Source organism: Fundulus heteroclitus, chromosome 12 (genome assembly GCF_011125445.2).
Source record: "Fundulus heteroclitus isolate FHET01 chromosome 12, MU-UCD_Fhet_4.1, whole genome shotgun sequence".
In the NCBI taxonomy this organism is placed as follows: Eukaryota; Metazoa; Chordata; class Actinopteri; order Cyprinodontiformes; family Fundulidae; genus Fundulus; species Fundulus heteroclitus.
This window is the reverse complement of record NC_046372.1, coordinates 26,440,875-26,460,022: the sequence shown is the minus strand read 5'-3', so window position 1 is coordinate 26,460,022 and position 19,148 is coordinate 26,440,875. Positions and strand designations below refer to the sequence as shown.

Sequence of the window (19,148 nt, the reverse complement as noted above, 5' to 3'; positions counted from 1 at the left end):
TTATATATATTTAAGAAATATAATTTTTCTTTCCTTCATCAATTTAACTGTTTAGCAAATTATGTTGCCAGGATTTTATTTTATTTTGTTTATTTACTTATTTTTTTGTGATTTGTAGTTTTGTTTGTAGTTTTCTTAAAGCGCAAACAAACCCCAGCGCACCCGCTGCACCTTTTTGTTCCTGAAAGTGTTTAATTTTCCTTTTCACAATAAAAACAATCCATCCAATAACCGCGCATCCATAGCTGCGACGGCCTAGTCAAAGTCCAGCCCCAAGCCTGATGGGAATGGATTCAAAGTGAGCTCCACCCAGCGCCATCTTCTTCCTATAATAATTATCCTCTGCTGTTTGCTTTGTGTTTGACCTGCTGGATGAAATTATTGTGTCTTCAGCTGCATTTCACAGCGTAGCAAAAAAAAGAGGAAGATGTATTACTGTATGTTTCAGACTATAAGGTGCATTTAAAATCCTTACATTTTCCCAAAAATTTATGGTGTGCCTTATAAATGATCACAGTTGTGTTTACTGACTGATTTTATGCGGTACAATGCGCTCATAAATCTGTTAAAATGTGTAAATACGGATTTGGTTAGCAATGAAGTCGCTCCGCTCAGTGGATATTAGGAGCATTACGGTACACTGTGTCACTACCTGAGGACCCCTGAGCTGTCTACCAGACTGCCTGACTGTAATGTCTAAACTAGAAGTGCATTCATGTAAGGCAGCCTGGAGTAGCGCTAGCAACAATAAACCTAGTAAGTTAATTAAATATAAAAGTTTATTTTGGCCTGATGTTAGAAACAGGGCAGTGTAGTCCAGCTACTCTGTCCTCCTGACAGACGATAGAGAGCTGTAGACGTGGAGGAGAGATATTACACGGTTGGAAAGAATATTTAATGCTCCTTATGGTCTGAAAACGTCATTACTGTTCGGTAAATTAAAATTTAAACCCAACTGTTTGATTTTTGTCCCTCCAGGAGATTCTGCGGACGGGTTCTGCGTCGCCACTGCTCCTCCCCGCCTCCACTCTGTTGCTGTGATTTTGTTTTTTTTGGGTTATTTTTGGGGTTTTGCTTTGTTTTTATTTCTCCTCCCCTGATGTTCGCACCGCCTGGATTCCTCCGGTCTCTTATTTTCTCTCGGCAAGTCCACTTTGCTCAGGAACGGCGTCAGGAATCAATCAGTCATCCTGTCTCTCAGCAGAGAGGTGAGGTGGGGGGGGGGGGGTCACACGTCACAGCTTATGGTTTGGGGGGAAACTGTGTTTTTTGAAGCCAAGATAAACAACTTTTTTTTGTGTTTATGTGCGTGTCTCAAAAGGCATTTGGCTCTTATGATTTAAAACTTTTTTTTTTATGATAAATTTGTTTTTTTGTTTTGTTTATTGGGGTTTTTTTTGTTTTTTGGTGCAACTTCTTTGCACCAAAAAAAAAAATCAATCATTAAAACAAAACAAGTTTTCATACCTTTTGTTGCACTGTTACAAAAGGATGCAGTGATCTGTCTTTTTTTCTTTCTCTCATTATGGAAAAAAAATTTAATTAATTCACCTGATTTATGCAATTATGACAGAATTCGCCAGACTATCCTGGCCTGAAGCCATCACTTGGTGTTGATGAGGATGTATATTTTATCAAACCTTGTATTTTAATCTCAAACATACTCACACAAAAGGCCCAGATATGAGGACCTCATATAACTATAAATATATATATATATATATATATGAAGCCTGAAGAGTCTTAAGATGTTTTATTGTTTAGGGTGAAGATAAGTGAATCTGATGAGTTTTCCCAGGAAAAAAGGCCCTTTTTTTTCTTATTGGCATTAAAACATGTAGATATGTACCGAACGAGTTCATTGGAAGTTTCTGCCTTAGCCACGAGGAAATAAAGGAAAAGTTGATTTCACACAAGTTTGTATGATATTTTCATATTTTGCGGGGGGAGGGCGGGATGTGTAGACCCGGTCGCCGTGCCCCCCCCCCCCCCCCCCCTCAGTTCTCCCGTTATTCTCGGTTGTCCTCTCTGGTGTTTGTGGACCTCTCTCGCCTCGTTAGAATAATACTGTGCCCTTTGCATGACTGTTATAAGCTCCGTATACAAAGACGGCAACGTTAAAAGTGCCACACAAGCCGGCCGGGTCCGCTGGGGCGGCGCTCCGGCTCCTTTCCCCGCTCATCATCTCGCTTCACAACACTCGGTGCTTTCTGTCCCTCCCTGGTTGCCGTCACCGTGACCCATGACCCCGTCAGGCCTCTCCGTTAAGCAGACTTTAATATGCATTTTGATTTTCCTCTCTGTCCAAGTCCGTCTGCACACCCAGACGCAGTTCAATGACGATAAACGCTCCGTCTTTAACAAATCACCCCAAGAAACGCGTTGGGGGGGGGGGGGGTGCTCAAAGCACAGGGTCTCAGTAGATAATCCTCATTTCACAAAAGGTTTTGCTTTAAATTTCACGTCTTAGTTCTCACACCAGCTGGCAGAATGTGGACCAGCGTAGACGTGCAGAAATGCAGCGCAGGTCAACAACTTCTCATGTCAATCTGAAGAAGACTGTTAGATTAAATACTTTTATTTCAAAGAAGTGAGAAAATGCTTTTTAAAGAGGGGGGGGGGGGTGAATAGGGCAGCGCTGCAGCATCTGAAGGCCGAGTGAATCTCTGCAAAACTTCAGGGCATCTATGGAAACATTCACCTTTTAATGTCCTAATCCAAATAATCTAGATTTTAAATGCATCTCCAAGTTGCTCTTATTGAGAAGTGAGACACTATGGAGCCAAAGGTTGGATGTTTGAAGTTTTGCTCTGACTGGGAGTAAATCCTGAGGAGGAGGAGGAAGAGGAGGAGGAGGAGGAGGAGGAAGGTAAAAAGGAGCCGTCACAGCTTTGATTCTCTCAGACGTGACGGATAATTTTCTGCTTCCCGGCTCCTCAACTTCAAACTGGACCAACATGGAGATTTCTCTCTATTATAAACATTAACTCAGTCTGGGGAAAAAAGAGAAAACCAACGCGGCCGTGCTGCTCCGTTTAGTTTAAAGTTGGAGTAAAATGCATTATGGGAGAAATTCTCAGACGAAGAGCTCGGCCCATTTTAAGCTGCAGAGCGCAGGAAGTTTCCCTCGGCTTGTAACGACAGAACGGTGAACGTTTATCTTCACCAGAGGACATGAAGGCGCCGCTCAGACGCACTCAAGCCATAACTGGTCAGCCGCACCTCTGACCACACCCAGCTGTGATGTCATGGCGCCCTGCTGACATCACAGCAGCCACGTTAGATGTTGAACCGCCGCAGGTCACCGACCAGAGGCTGACTTCAGGAAGGTGTGGGAGCCCATTTATGCTCCTGTGGGTGGGGGGGGGGGGGGGGGATCGGATACTACTGGCGCTATAATTAGTCAAAATTTAGATTTAAGCGTTACAAGTGGCATAAATGGGCTTCTGTACTGGTTTTAAAAAAGACATGTACATCGAGTCCAACATGATCATGTTCCTTTACATCAGTTTAAATCAAATATAACAATTAATAAAACACAACCTGACACGTTTATCCAAAATATCCTTTTTGTTTCCACTATAATCGATTCAAATTTTAAATCTTAAAGGTGGCATTTTTTTTTATCTCCCGCTTCACTCCCATTTAATAAAAACAAAATAAAACTAAATAAAAACTATTGCTTTGGTTCCATCCACAGATTTAACTGGACGGTGGACGACACGACGGCCCAGCGTGGCTTTTCGCTGTCGTTTGTCACTTTGTCGTTCCTTTGCACTTGCAGATGTAACCGTTGCTCCTCGCGCTCGCTGCACTCACTCGTCCGTCTCCGTTCATGAAATGCACTTGCTTCTCCGCTAGTTGGGATGGGACTAGTAATCCAAGGTGCCTGCCAGGACTTGACATGCCTGTAGATAGATTCTTCTTTTTCTTTGAGAAGCAGGAGGGGGGGGGGGGTAGATGAGAACTTTTAAGGGCACTGGAAACCTTCGTGGGATTAGTTGTATAAAAAGAGGACAAATTTAAAAAATAAATAAAAAAAAAAAAGCTTCAGCTGAGCTCTTTGTGCAACCTTGTCTGTTTGTGCCTTTTTTGATAGTCTCGATATCCAAGATTTTGATGTGCAGCTTTTGTTTAGTGGGGAATCCGTTGTGATCGCAGTAAACGCTCTTAAAGATGAACACAATCAACTGTGGGGGGTGGGGGCGACCTTATCCTTCATTTCTGTACATTTTAAAGAGATCTGTTGCAACAGCTGTGTGATGTGACTGTAATAAAAGACAAAAAAAATTCAATATATTTTTGCGTTACCCTTATTTTCCTTTTTAAATACATTTTTTTTTTCTTTTGGGATGTTTTTGTGCAGATATTTTTATTGTAAAATTAATGTTGTTTCTATCAGACACTAATCTTGTTTGAGTTGTCTCCAGTGGAACTACTTCACTCTGTATGTTTTGATCAGTATAAATCTTTAATTGTGTAGTTTAAAAAAAAAAGAGAGAAAAGAAAAACTAAAAAAAAAAGAGAACCATTGGTTGTATTTTAAGGGTTTGTTTAAGCTGCCATTAAATCGTTTGGAATTGATTGGTCAGTTTTATTTCGCTGTCGTGTGAAGGATTTGACTTGAACGAAGCATTTGCTATTATTTACAGACTGACCTGCTTCTTATGAGGAAAAAAAAATAAACTTTTTTTTGGGGTCTTTTTGCAACTTTGCCATGACATTTCAATAGACGTTCATTAAAAATACTATACCTTCATTAGCTTGTCTGAGTCTTCATTCATGATAGGTTAGCTTAGAAATCCGTCCCTACATTTTAAAGGACTTTGGGGAGCATCTGGTCTTTTTTCAGTTATTTATATATATAAATATATATATTATACTGTTCCCCTGTGTTGCTCTTAAGCTTCCCCAACCTTGCATTCAAGCTAAATTCTCGCGGTATTTGTGCGTTCGCAACACACGAGAATCCATCTTGTCACTCTCCAGTCTCGATCGTTCAGACCCGAACCAAAAAACGATTTGGGCCAATCACGTTGCAGCATTATGGTTTAAGGCGGGACATACCAGCTGTGATGAAAGCAGAGCAGACGAGCCCACAGCTGATCCAACACAAACGTGGCGGTGCAGGAGGACAGATGTGTAGCTGCTGCTTTCACATCTGGTTCGTCAGAATCCAGAACAGCAGGAAGTGCCTTGATCAGCCTAAATTGTTGCGGTTTCTCATGGCGTCTGCTCCTTTTGCTTTCATTTCATACCGTGATTGGCTAGAACCAGCCTTTGGTAGGCGGGCGCTATGTGTTGCTTCCCCCAATCAGCTCAGAGTTCTCCTGAATGTCCCTCCTTTCCCCAAATGGGAGCCGTCCCAGATGATAACGTGCAGAACGGAGAGTGCTACACGTTATAATCTGGCTGGCCGGGTTAAAGCTTCCCAATGACTCTGATCCATAGAGAACAGCTGTTTCCATCCACTACACAGGTGAGCTGCCACTTTCAGCAGCTGGTATGTGATGCTTCATGGCTAAAAAAAAAAAAAAATCTGGCTGCTCACAATTCTGGGAAAGGCCCACAAAGTTGTTTCTAAATGTCTTCAAGTTCCAGTGGATCACCTCCAGAAGAATTGGGGGACTTGCTGGTGGAAAAAATCTCAAGGAAGAAGCAACATTCTGCTGGATTTGATGGATGCAGAACAAGGAAGGCAGAGAGAGAAAGAGACTTGTCTAAAATTAAGCAAAAATAATCAGGCCTATTGAGGTGTTTATTCCCATTAATGGTTGTGGGAACATTATGATTTGAGTTTCTTTTTTTCAGCCAATCAAGAAAAGACTCTGAGGATGTTATATTGCTCTCACTTTCCTCTTTTCACCTTTTCTCCCTTTTAGCATTTTCTCTCATCCGTTTCTCTCCTTTTTTATTACCTTCCTGTTTGTGTCGTTGGTCCCAGCATAAAATCTAATAAACCTTCTTGCATATAGAAATCAAGCGGAGCACTATGGTGAAAACAGTAATTTTCCACTTGTGAAAGTAAAATCTGTTGAGCTTTATTTGGCATTAAGACAATTCTTATTGCTACGCTGCCAGACGAGACACACAAGGAAAAAAATGTGAGTATTAACATCTGATGGTCTGCGTAGAAACCTGGTCCTGGAGAATATTGGCTGTTTGAACTTGACAAAGACCTAAAAACGGCTAAAGTGAAGAGATGGTTGGCCGACAACAATATGAACTTTTTGGAGCCCGATTCCTGTCATGAAGCCGGTAGAGAAAACGTGGAGGGAGGAATGGTGGATTTTAAATGACTTCAAAATCCTTCTGTTAGTCTATAAATCCCTGAATTAGCACCTAAATCCATCACAGACTTGTTATCAGGGCATCAACCCTCCAGACCACTCAGGTCTTCTGGCTCCAGCCTGCTCTGCAGAACCAGAACCAGAACCAGACATGGAGAAGCAGCATTTAGTTCCTATGCTCCACTGATCTGGAACAAACTCCCAGAAAACTGTAAAAGTGCTGAAAGCCTGAGTTCCTTTATATCAAGATTAAAAACACGTTTGTTTAGATCTCCCTGTGACTGATCTAATTTAACTATGAACTGAAACATTGAATTCTGTTTTTTTTTTTTTTTTATGACGTCACTCCAATTACCTTTTTAATATGATTACTTACGCTTTCATAAGGTTAAGTACCTTGAATTGTTTTGTTTTTTTATATAAACTTGCCTGGCCTTGTTTAATCTCTCCAAGTTAAACCACTAAACACTGACTGGGCCTGTTCATAATTTTTTTTATGACAAAATATCATTGATCAAAATGCATTTCCCTTTAAAGCTGGCAACTCTGCACTGTCAGATGCTTCAGCAACTGCCACCACCCACGTCCCCTGTAGTTGCTCCTCTGTGATCCCAGTCATTCCTACTCCCACCACTGTCTGCGTGCCCCCAAAGGACCAATCCTTCTGCTGTTTGTTCAAGTGAATATTTGCATCAATATTTAGAAAAATGCAGGTGTCAGATAAACCTTTAATTTCACATTTATACTTTATTTTTTAAATTATGCACTGTACTTTTAGGATTTACTCTTGCTCTGAGACAGAAGCCTCTCTTCCACTAAAACACAAGCGATGCAACATTTAAACCCCGTGGGTTACTAGAGAGGAAAAGGTTGTGATGATTTATTTCTAAAGACAGATTTAATATTGCACAGATTCCATATTTGCATAAATTACACTCGTCCTTGAAGATAACATGTACAAAATGAGTTAACCCTGCCCCCACAAATATTGCTTCTGCAGATTAAAATTATTTTAAGACCTCTATTGTTTATTACAAATTTGGAGAAAAAAAGTGTTCCTTAATAAAACTGTTCCCTTAAAATAAAGCATCATAAACCCGGATTGGAGCTGCTGCTATGACTGCACTGGATTATGTAATTTGCAGTCTGTTACCATCGTGTCCGCTAGGGGTCGCTGCGGTACAGGTTAAAATCCCTCTGCGGTCTTGTCCTGCGCCTCATGAGCAATTACATAAGGTTTGATTCATAAAATTTAAATGTAGTTTGCTTGAGCGTCACAGGCTGCACCACAGAGGGAAGATGTTTTATCTTTAATTTTACAAAACAGGTTCAAAATTCTACATTTGTAATGTTACAGTTACTTTGCTTTTCATGAGTGAAAATTATATGCATTTACATTTATTCTGCTAAAAGATAAGCACATTATCACGCCTTTATGTTTTAGTTAATTATCTTTAATTAAAGATGAAGTACAGACGAACAGTGACGTTAACGTAGAAGAGAAAACAAACCAATCAATCCTATTGATTACCCGCGAGTTTGTTTACTTGTTCTGGCTCCACCACGTGCTTGCAATGCGGCCACGCATGCGCTCCCAACAGTTACGTTTACATTTGGCACGCGTCAGGTGGCTGCGCGCGGTGCCAAAAAAAAAAGAAAAAAAAAAAGAAACATTCGTCCGCGGACGCGCGCAAAAAACAGCCTGCCCTCGCGCTGATTGGTCGCATTTAGCTTGCCCCACCCACTCCGGCAACGGATTGGTCGGCTGGAAGGTGTTCTTCGTTTTCATTGGACGCTATTTGTGGCTGGATCTGTGTAACTGGGCTACTGTGCTGCTCCTGCCGCCTTCACGGAACGCTCCCTGGGTGGGAACTAACAGTTTTTTAAAGAGAAAGACGTTGTTTTGGTGGAAATAGTAGCAGCAAAACGTCATCCTTTGAGACTCATGGTAAACCTTTTTTTTCAAAGGGTGTATTTAATAAAGACAGGCCGAATTACTATCATTTTCATGTAATTTTGCTCTGCTCGGGTTTTTAAAAGACTGCTTCTTTTAAGGAAAACTATTAAATATGCAGTTTATTCAAAATAAACATCCATATAATTATTATGATTTAATTATACTTTAATAAACAAAATAGTCAACAAAATATACTAAAGACGTTTCTAGCTGAGGAAATATCACAAATCCCTCCAACTACTGTATTCCATCGCCATTGTACCATATCTGGAGGACTGTGTAGAAGTTTGGGGGTAATACCACTAAAACCGTTATGGAGAGTATCGAAAAGACGGATAAAAATGGTTAACAATGCTGTTGTGAATGTACTAATATGCTATTTTCCATTTTTGTTTTATTTAAACTGGCTTAGGTTACCCTGAGCTATCTATTTAGTTATGCTGCTATAGGCTTAGGCTGCTGGAGGACATTAATTATTTCTCTCCCACTTTGCTGAGTTCTCCTACTGTTCTCCAATTTGCATGATTTGTTGTTTCAACTTTTTGTTCTCGCTGTCTTTTTCTGTTCATAGAAGGTACACCTGGTCAGGCGTTCTGTTAGCTGTGACATCATCAGGGGGGCAGACAATGCAGACGTCCACTTTGGCCCTGTGCTCTTTCAGGGGGAGTGAATGCTGCCACAACCTGCTGCCTGTCAATCTAGACAATGAGATGAAGGCCATGATTTCTGAAGAAAATATAATCTTAAACTTCTCAGCATTTTTTGTGTATCAATCTGTGGGTGGGGGGAGGGTACTGTGGAATGGTCTCAGTGTTGAAATACAGGAATGTCCAAACATCTTCCAGATTAAAAAAAAAACCAAAAAAACATTTAAAGATATTTCAGCATTTTGCTGACATTCTGTTTTGCTGGGCATGCATCAAAATAATGCCAATTGTAACTTCATAATGAATCAATCGTAAGTTATTGGCAATGCTGAGGGTTTAAACATGTAAAATGCCCGATGGCTGCCGATGGATCCATCAACATGGTGAGATGAGGGCAGTTTTCATTTTGAGGTACAGGGCCAGGATTCAATATGTTTATGCTACTTTAGTGGTGACCAAGTGGTTAGGGAGCCCCAAAGGTCGCTGGTTATAAAATCTGTCTGTCACTCTGGGTCAGACAACCAACTATGTGAATCTCTTCGGGCTAATCCATCTTTAAAAAAAAAAAGCAGCGATATCAGCCATCTTCGGTAAGTTTGAATGTAAGGCATCTGCATTCATTTACCCCCAAGAATTGGTGTTAAAGTGTTATATTTTACAGAAAAGGTTAAGCACAAGCAGGAGACTGCTGCAAAGTAATTTTTTTCTGATGTATCATTCTTCCCCTGTCATGTGGAAAATCCTCTGGCTGGCAAAGATGAGTCAGATCTACCCTGAGTCCTGCACCGTGTCCACAGCGAAGCGTCCTGATGCGGTGGAGGGCGGTTTGCTCTCCATTCATGGCCGCGGGAAACCTCCCAATCTCCTCAACAACAAAATGGTACCAAGATGTGCTGCTGCAACACAAAGCTCTTCCAGCAACCATGTGGTGATCTGTGGATTTACCAGCATGACGAGGAACCGTGTCACAAGGTAAACATGGCTGCAAAGTGCCTGAAAAGGTCAGAACACTAAGTTTTGGACCTGTGGTCAGTCCACAAACAGAACCCACCACATTGTGATCAACTCCAAGATCTAATAAGAAAGGAACGGATCGCCATCAGCCAGGATTCTGTCCTGAGTTAAATATCTGCCATGTTAGAGGGAATTACAGCATTAATAAACAAGAATCAGATCCTTTTTTTTCTCTGTGCTCTCAGTGTTCACAATATGATTTTTCATTTGATATTTTTTATATATTTAATTTTATATTCATCTTTTAATATTCAGTATACCACTAAAACATTAAAACGAAGCACAAAAAACTGGCACGTCTGGGATTCCGTACTTTTTCAGCTTGTTTTTCTTTTATCGGTGGTTCTCGTAAACCATATTCCCTGCAGCACTTGAACGCCGCATCAGTTGATGAAATAAAACGCAGTTTTTCTTGCACTTTTCAGACAAGTTTGGCTCCGCAGTCAGCTCACACGCAGTCTCCAGCCAGACCCGGGCAGCTCCGTCAGGTAGTTGGATTCCTGGTCGTGCGTATGTTTGCGTTTGGCGCACAGCGCGCCGCGCTGCAGAGATTATTGGGATTTTCGCTATAAATAAGGCCTCAGACGGAACCGCTCGGCCTGTCAACCCACTGCTGCTGCTGCTTTCGGACGACTAGAAGTATACTGAGGATTAAAAACAGGAACAATAAGACATGAGCCCACTCTGACGGATGGGTCTCCACTCTTCAGCCGGGACACTCGCCAGGAGAAGGTTCCCGCAGATCTCCGCGGATCGCCCTGAAGCGCGCAGAGGGGGTTCTGGACGGGACGCGCTGATGTTTGTGGAGACTTTTTAACTGATCCGATTCCGACCCGACCGGTGCTGCAGCCGCTTGCAGCTGGATTTATGCACCCGTGAAAAGCTGCCCGTGTTCCAGACTCCCGCAGCAGCTCCAGCCGAGAGACGCGTCTCCTCCGCCGGGTTGTTTTGGTCTCCGCAGGAAGGGGGGAGAAGGCGAAGCGTCTTTGGGGGTGAGTGCAAAGCCAGGGTGACCTACTGGAGGACGCGGTGTTGTTTTGCAGCGAGCCATCATCAGCATTTAAATGTGCAGCTTTAACGTCGCATTACATCTTAAAGGATGCGCGCAGCCAAATATTTATAAGGTTGCTATTTTTGCAGACTTCTTTCTGCAAACTGCACGGTTAGAGGCATTAAAAGACTTTTAACGTGCTCTGCTCATGTCTATGCACCATGCAAGATTTTTTATTATTGTCTTAATGGATGTTGTTTTTTTAACCTTTTGAGAACTGATGCGGTTACAGCATCTTTCTTTGAGCCAGGTTTTGTAATTTGATGTCAGAGTTGCAGATCTTAGCTCAGGTTTTAGTGCGTGCGTGTGCGTGTGCGTGTGTGCATACGTGTGTTTGTGTTGTCATGGGGGGGGGGGGGGGTTAAAAAGCCACGTGAACAGGCGACAAAAACACAAAGAAACGTCGGATTTCGTGACGCGCACGCGCACAGCGGAGTGCAACCCTGGAAGCTGCAGCAAATGTTGTGTTTACATCCATCCATCGTGGGTTTTTCTCGAGCTTCCGAGTGCTTACAACCTTTTTTTACACATTCATTGAAACAAAAGGCAGTCCTAATAAACAAATAAGTTATTTAAAAATATATATATAAATATCTCATCAGTTGTTGGTTGTTGTTTTGGCTGACGCGCGTCCTCGACGTCAGGGCTGCAGGAGGAAATAGGACGCGGAGGAGAGGCTCTTAGTGCGCGGGTAGGTCGGCTGTCACGTTCGTGCTTCTTTATTTATTCATTTATGTCTGTTTGCGTGTGTTTATCCCGCATGGATTGTTTTTTAACACATACGCGCATCTGTGTCACGGCAGGAGGATGATGATCTGAGGATGTAAACAGAGAGGCTGCAGTAAAAAAAGGATCAAGCTGCTCTTTTTGATTCGATCCTAACTAAATTGAAATAAAATACAGCATTTTTATCAGATGTTTGGATTAGAATCTCGACCTTTCTGATGTTTTAACTTGTATCTGATGTTTGTCTGGTTTATTATTTTTTGCATTTTCCTAGAAGACGTGACTTATATTATCTCGTCATTAATGCATTTAGCTCCTCATCAGTTAAAAATACAGGAAGTTCTGTTTGAACGACTTTTAATCACGAGAAGCAAAACAATAAGGAAGGACGTGCATATTTATTAACAACCCCCACCCGTCATTGAAATGATGAGGAACTTGTATTTATTTACACATCCTGGTATCTGCACGCTACCGCCTCCCGCGAGTGGCGCGTTCACGCCGCATGGGAAATAATTTCCACTGCAATAACAACATCCTTTCATTTATTTATATATTTTCATCCCTTGTACTTTGAACGTGTTAAAGGATCTCGGTATTTCTTGTGACGATGTGGTTCTGACTCAGGTTGATGCTCTGATGTTTAATCTTGTTTTGTGCAACATATTTGGTCTGTAGGTGAACAGAAACTTGATGTTGGGGAGGAAGTCAGTCACCTGACGGTTAAAGATTACAGCTTCATTAAGACAATGTTATGTATTTCATTATTCAATTGACCAACACTAAACTAATCAACATTCATGCAATGGTATTCATGAAATGGTAACAAAAATATTCAAACCACACAGATAATCCAAATAAATAGCATTTTATTTTCTGAAGGCTTTGTCACATATCATGTTTCCATTTATTTTGGTTCTGATCCATGTCAGCTCAGTCAGCTCCTGTGATTAATGACAGATTATGACCCCTGATCAAACCAAAATAACTCAAAGTTATCTCCTGCTGGTAGATATTATTCAAACAGAAGAATATGGGTGTATTATAGAAAACTGCTTTAAATAATTGGTTGTCAAAGCAAGTATAACTGGTCCCTGAGGCAGGTAAAAGTTGAGGCGTGATTGGTACTAAATGTCCCAGAACAAACGGCTCCATTTCACAACACAAGAATGTTGGTTACAAAATGACTAAAACTTGAAAAAGGTAAAAAATTAAAGCTCCCAATCTTAAAAGTCTGGAGAAATGTGACAATTCATGCCACAACATGCAGAATTTGAGCATGAACAAAAACAATATGTTCACTCAAGTTTTTGTTGTTGTTCTCTTTCATGTGTTCGATTCTTCTGGTATATAAAAATGTAGATGATATCAGCGGTGACTTTGAAATGAATAGTGCTCTGGGCACCAAACATATTCTCTACCGTTATCTGTCCACCAGTTGTAAGAATCTAGCAACAAAACTGGTAATTATTATTTATTTATTTTTATTTATGCTTGGCGCCCCTCAGGCTTTGGTGCCTTGTGCAGTGAGCCATATCAACAGAGAAACTGATTTTAAAGACCTTTACAAAAAACATTAAATTAATCTGAATGAAAATCAGGTCACTTTTTCTGTATGAACTGTTGATACTGCATTTATTAATGATATAGATACTGTTTTCTTTGGGTTAAAGGGTACATTTTGTAAATAAATTCTATGTAACAACAACAAAAAATCATATTTGGGAATAATAATAATAATAATTAGGACATTCCATTGGGTCTCATAGGTTGCAGCATCTCACTGAAGTACTCTCTAGTTTAACTGTAATTTTAAAGTTTGTGTTATTTTGCCAAAAAATGACATGCTAGTTTATTTATTTATTTATTTAAAATAAAAGCCATTTGTAGTGCTTGACTACTGTGAACAAACTTCATAAATGGGATTAGCTCATCACAGTTGTTCCCAACCTTATGTAGCATTTTTTTTCTTCTTTAGATAGGTTGCCTTTTGACCCACGGGTCCCTGAAGGCAACACGACTGCCCATTGGTCGATTCGGCTGTCAGTCGGAGCGTCCTTCTCCTCCCACGTGGTGACGTCCCCCCTCTCCAAAGTAACCAGGCTAGTCTATTACGCACACAAAAGACACAACAAAAGCCAGTGCTGGGAAAATGAGAGCCGTCAGCACCCAAAGGACGCAACAATAAGTTCCCAGCTGGCAGCGTCACACGTGGACCAGAACCTGGACGGAGACAATCTCTGGGTCAGCTCTTTTAAAATCAGCACAAAATACCAACAACAACAACAACAACAGCGTCCCTCTGGCTGCAGTTTGTCCCTCACCGAGCTGCGCGCTTTGCTCGGGTCTGACTCAGGTGGTGAGTAGATCCAGCTCCGGCACCACAGGGTTTTCATTGTCAGTGGGTGGGAAAGGTTCGGTTCTGGTGCCGTGTTGGGTTCACTGTCGGAACGAGGGTCGGTCAAAGCAAGCAAGCAAACAAGGAGAGCGGCTCGGTCACGCTGTTGCGCTTCTGCTGGCGTCGAGTTCTTTTGTTGGAGGATAAACAGGTTTGGAAGCGGCGGAAAACCAACAACCGGGGAAATACGCACACTGGCAGCGGCTGGGAGGCCGAGATTAAAGCGTTTAGACGCGGCGAAAGGTGCGCGCTTTGTCTCCTGGCGGTTCACCAGTGGAGGACAGCGAGTCTTTTGTCTGGACACATCTTCCTGTTCTCTGTGACCAGAGACGCACAGCGCGCTGCGTCTTTGGTTTCACTTAGAACATCAGCTGATCCTGCTCGGATCCCTGGCCTCAGCGACGCTCATCTCACCAAAACTCTTTTTTATTTTAAATCATCCTTCAGAAGAAAAGACACAGCTGCACAGAAATAAGGCGAAAAAATCATTTTAGCTGCAGATAAATAGTTTGCTGGACTTTAATTGTCTTTGATCCTTTGTCTATGTTCATTGTTGGATATGGACAACAACAACAAAGAGGAGCCTGTTGTCAGATGTGTAAAAAGTCTTCTAAACAAAAAGGACCGTTTACTTGTCCATTTTGGGTATTATTGAATAAATAGTTGAGAGTCTGCAGCTGTCAGTGGGAAAAAAACAATATTCTACCGTTTGCACCGATCAGCCGTCCAGAGGTCGGAATTGGCTGATAATTTTCTGTCTGGTGATGCGTATCTATTAAATACACACACAAACTAAGAACTTCTGCAAGTTCTGGTCTATAAATGCGTCAACAACAAGCTTCGATAAACCTTTTTATAAGAATTTATAATCAGTGATGTGACATGCTGTCTTGCATTCCGTCCTCTATTAAGGATTTTTTTTAATTAGTTATTGCCACCAGCAAAAGAAAAGAAAAAGGAAAATTCTAATTGGTCAAAAGAGAATCGTCATGTTAGCAAACAGAGAGACCAGGAAGTGTCTGATCGGCGCCTCTCCACTTACTCATGACATTTGTTGTTTGCCATTTTACATTTTGAGGCACATCAGACCTGAGGGGAGACATTTACAGTGAAATTTCTCTTGTAAGCGATGGAAAAAACTTTGTAGTTTCTCCTCCTGCAGGCTGCTTAGTGGTGCACAGCAACAGGTGGGACAGGAGCCGTGCTTTGTTACTCTCTTCTCCATGTGCTCGCTAAAATAAACCCTTCTGGCACTTCCTCAGGCATCTCACTTGAATTACTTTAAACCGTAGGAATGGCATGACGGTAAACCTTCGCAGCTTTAAAAAAAACGTTTTAAAACCTTGAAACTGATAACTGACTCATGTCTGTGTAGAAGAAGGAAAAAGTAGGGGAGAGAACCAGGAGCTGGTCGCTAGCTGCTCAGAAGTCAGCCGCAGTCTTTCCCGTAAGCGTGGTGCTGAATATAGAAGCGCTGTTTAAGCCAGCTGATGGGCAATGCGCAGCACGTTGAGGGGGGAGGGGCGTTGATGTGTGCACGTTGTGAACCCTAGAAGGAAACCAAATGAGAATCAGCAGTTCAGAACTGAAAGAAAACCAGGAACTGAATTTAGTTGCAAGCAAGGGAAAAGTGGAGGAACCCTCTGAGCCTGCAAGCAGAGCAACGGGTGGGGGAGGGGCAGGCCCGGTTCAGGCTGGAGAAACTGCTCTGGTACTTCCTCTGGCATCTCGTTAAAAGGACTTTAACTGTGGAGCGCGGTGTAAAGTAGGTTTTAAGAGGCTTTGAGGAGACTGGCGTACCTTGATACCAGTTAGGAGCAGCGGCAGCACAATGGACACGAAAACACAGAGAGTTGTTGTTAAGTCGGGGGAAGAAACCAAAACAAACAGAGGAAGAAGCTCTGTGTGTTCAGTATTCGGTCTAATCGAATAAATGTTTGCGGGTTTGCGTCATGTGGAGCCGTCAGTCGGGGGAAAACAAGCCGCTATTGTTGGCCCTTCCTTTCTCAATGTGAATGATGTTGATGATGCTGAGGTGTGACATTTCTAAAGCTCTGTGTCAGCGCCCCCCCCCCCCCCCCCCCCCATGCACACCTGCACGTGCCACTGGGTTTAAACTGGGCTAATTCACAGAAGGGATTTTGTCCTTTTCATGCAGGGATTATGCCTCCAGCACCTGTGCAGATTATGCAGCGCGTATGTAAATATGGCCGCTCTGCAGCCCCGCTGGCCTTCAAGGCCGGCTCTGTGTTTATGTGTTTATCCAGACGCGTGTTTGCAGAGCAGCCATGCCCCACGTCACGGCCCGCTTCCTGTTCACTTGCGGAAGCTCCTTTTTGTTTTTCTCGTCTGGCCGCTGACTTCTGTCTCGACAGCGGTCTTCCTGTCGAAGCACACCGAGCCCGTTTGGAAACTTCCAGAGTCGCTCAAGCCTTTAAAGTTCTTCCCTTTCACATTTGTTCAACCCCTGTCATGCACAAAATGTACCTTTTCACAATAAGCAGCTTTTAAGGACAAAAGGCATTTCACGGTTCATCCTAACTCTCTCTTTTTTCTTTTTTTTTCTTTTTTGCAAGGATGAAAATGAAACCTTGACAACTTCTACTTTCGATTTGTGCTCACAGATGAAAGCATAAATATTTTTGTGAAAAATGGAACTGAAATTTGTTATTTTGTGCTACATAAAAAAAAGTGCTTTTAAAGGTTTGACTGGTCTTTACGAGGGAAAGTAAGATCCAAATTTACGCATACATGGCGCCACCCAGGTGTGAATAAACAGCTGCCTGCCTAGAGATGTACCTGCAGGAGTTTCACACAAACTTGATAAGTAATTAATTATTGCAACCGACTGGGATCAGTTTTGCATAAAATGTTGTTATAAACTCCAGAAACAGCAGGTTCAGCCTGTTCCGTCACTGTTTCCCACCTTTTCTGCCTCTGTCATCTGTCAGAAGTTTGATTCATTTCAAAAAGTTTCAGTGAGCAGAGCTTAAAGATGTTGATACCGTTTAATAATGGATTTAATTTACTGTTTTGGATAAACATTAACAGATGCACAGACGCCCTGTTTGCTGCCCATGGCAGCTGACTGTGTGATCCAGGCTCTGAGGCTCATTTGCATTTAAAGTGGAGGGAGTGACACGGGATCACTGGAGGCGACTGTGGAGACGAACACCAGGTGTAAAGTGATGCCTTCAAGATGAACATTATCACCAGCAGCATTCACTTAAAGCTGCAAGCACCGCTAAATAAAAAACTAATGTATAGATTTCAAATAAATAAGATCCCCATCAAGTGTCAACAATAATTTATAAAACATTTTATTGAAACTTGATAGCTACAACAAACTCCATATTTAGTTTGGTAGGGCACAACAGTGCTAAATGAATAATAAACAGATCTAGAACAACTTAATGTTTTATATGTTTGATTTATTTATACTAAAATGCTTCATTAACTGAACTTTACTTTCTTTAAAAAAAAAAAAAAAAAAAAAGAAGCAAATGTTTTTCCCAGTCGATTTATCTAAGCATGGATGTAAAAATGACCAGAAACAGAACTGGTTAATTACGTTTCCAATTTCTGTATTATATAAAAGCAGCAATAGCTTACTGGATGTAAATATCCCTAATATCTATCTAATTTAACGTAAGCTAACGTTTAGCCGTCATACGGTGGATGTAAATATAGGATTATGGTGAGAACTGCAGGCCTGCACTACTTACAGTGACCACCAGGAGGCGACTCCTTTGACTGGAAGGGGAAAAAACGGAGACGACGATGATACGTAAACCGTTGATATTCTGTGAAGGAGTAACTTATCTCTTTTTTTTTGTGATCAGACAAGTACAAACCAGCGCGTTTTAGCCACACTCACCAAAGTACACAAATACCGATGTGTAGACCAGTGGAGCTAAGTACAGGCTGGAATCGAACCAGCAACTTTCTGATTGCAAGATAATTCCTCTACAAGTATATGGTAGGGAAATATGCAATATCAGTAAATATAGGTTACAGGCCATAACAGCAATATTATTATGGGAAATTGACCCCTAGTTGCCACACAACAAAAAGAAAACAATCCGTATTTGAATTATGTTTGAAGGAATGGCTCATGGGAGTTTTAGATCTCCTCCTTATTTTCTAACTTCCTGTGGAACGTCGCTGTGCTGCAGCGGTAATGCTAACCAATACACAAACAAAACGTTGTGATTTGGCTTTAGAAGTGATATGTTCATGTTTTTTATCCTTCATAGCAACACAACAGCAAACAGGATTTTATTGATGCCCATTTCTGGGCCGTAATTTGTTTTATGTGGAAAGTTACCGTTGGGTCAAGACGCAGTAACTGCCAGCTTCCATCAAATCGACCAAAAGTCTAATACTGGATCTTTTTAAAAAGCACAAATGCCCATTTCTAAGTCATTTAGATACAAAGTTAAGTTCTAATATTTAAATAGACTCATGGCTAATAAATGTATCGTTTTTATTTCTGTTGCCGTAGTTCAGATTCATCCTTCACATAAAAGTTGCAGATATCTTAAATTTGAATCATGCTAACATTTGGAAATAAACAGAAAGCCTCGTGTAAACCATCTTCATATCATATCGACTCGAGTATCTAATCTGTTAATTGTCCATTGGCATCATTTCCAGGCGGTACAGAAATTACCAGACCCTTACACATTTTAATAACTTGTTAGGTACTACTGCAATATTTGCAATGCTAATTATTCAACGTTGGTAAATATTTGCTACGCTTTTTAGGGAAACTCTTTGGTCTGTTGTGTGAAACCTCAGCCTCCACCAGCGGACCCGGAGCAGCCACAGTCCGCCTGCTCGCAGACAGCAATGTTTACAGAAAGGAAAAGTATTTTCTTTGACAGCCGAGCCTTTTAGCAGAGGCTGGCTGCAAACCACTGACACATGCGCAACAATTAATGAAGAGAATTGCATCCCCAAGATGAATGAGAGGGTCATAAAAGGCAGGAGACCAGAGTGTAAAATGGATTGAACCTTTCCAGCATTATTTAGGGAGGACTGATGCATTTTTCTGAAGGCATTA

General features: G+C 41.6%; 2 protein-coding genes across 6 annotated transcripts in view; both read left to right on the top strand.

Annotated features, from left to right (window-relative positions):
• The window catches only part of mapk1 (mitogen-activated protein kinase 1), a 40,871-nt gene extending 38,955 nt beyond the window's left edge, over positions 1 to 1,916 (top strand). For both annotated transcript variants that reach the window (XM_012865311.3, XM_021317940.2), the window contains exon 9: positions 979 to 1,916. The gene's annotated coding sequence lies outside the window, so the exon portion shown is untranslated. The remainder of the gene's footprint in view (positions 1 to 978) is intronic.
• Positions 1,917 to 10,163: 8,247 nt separating this feature from the next.
• ypel1 (yippee-like 1) overlaps positions 10,164 to 19,148 on the top strand; it is a 31,804-nt gene continuing 22,819 nt past the window's right edge. Inside the window, exon 1 of one of the 4 annotated variants that reach the window (XM_036144366.1) lies at positions 10,164 to 10,900. The gene's annotated coding sequence lies outside the window, so the exon portion shown is untranslated. Of the gene's footprint in view, positions 10,901 to 11,429; positions 11,651 to 13,743; positions 13,930 to 13,968; positions 14,045 to 19,148 lie in introns of those variants that run through there. The other 3 variants (XM_036144367.1, XM_036144369.1, XM_036144368.1) reach the window with 3 other exon arrangements.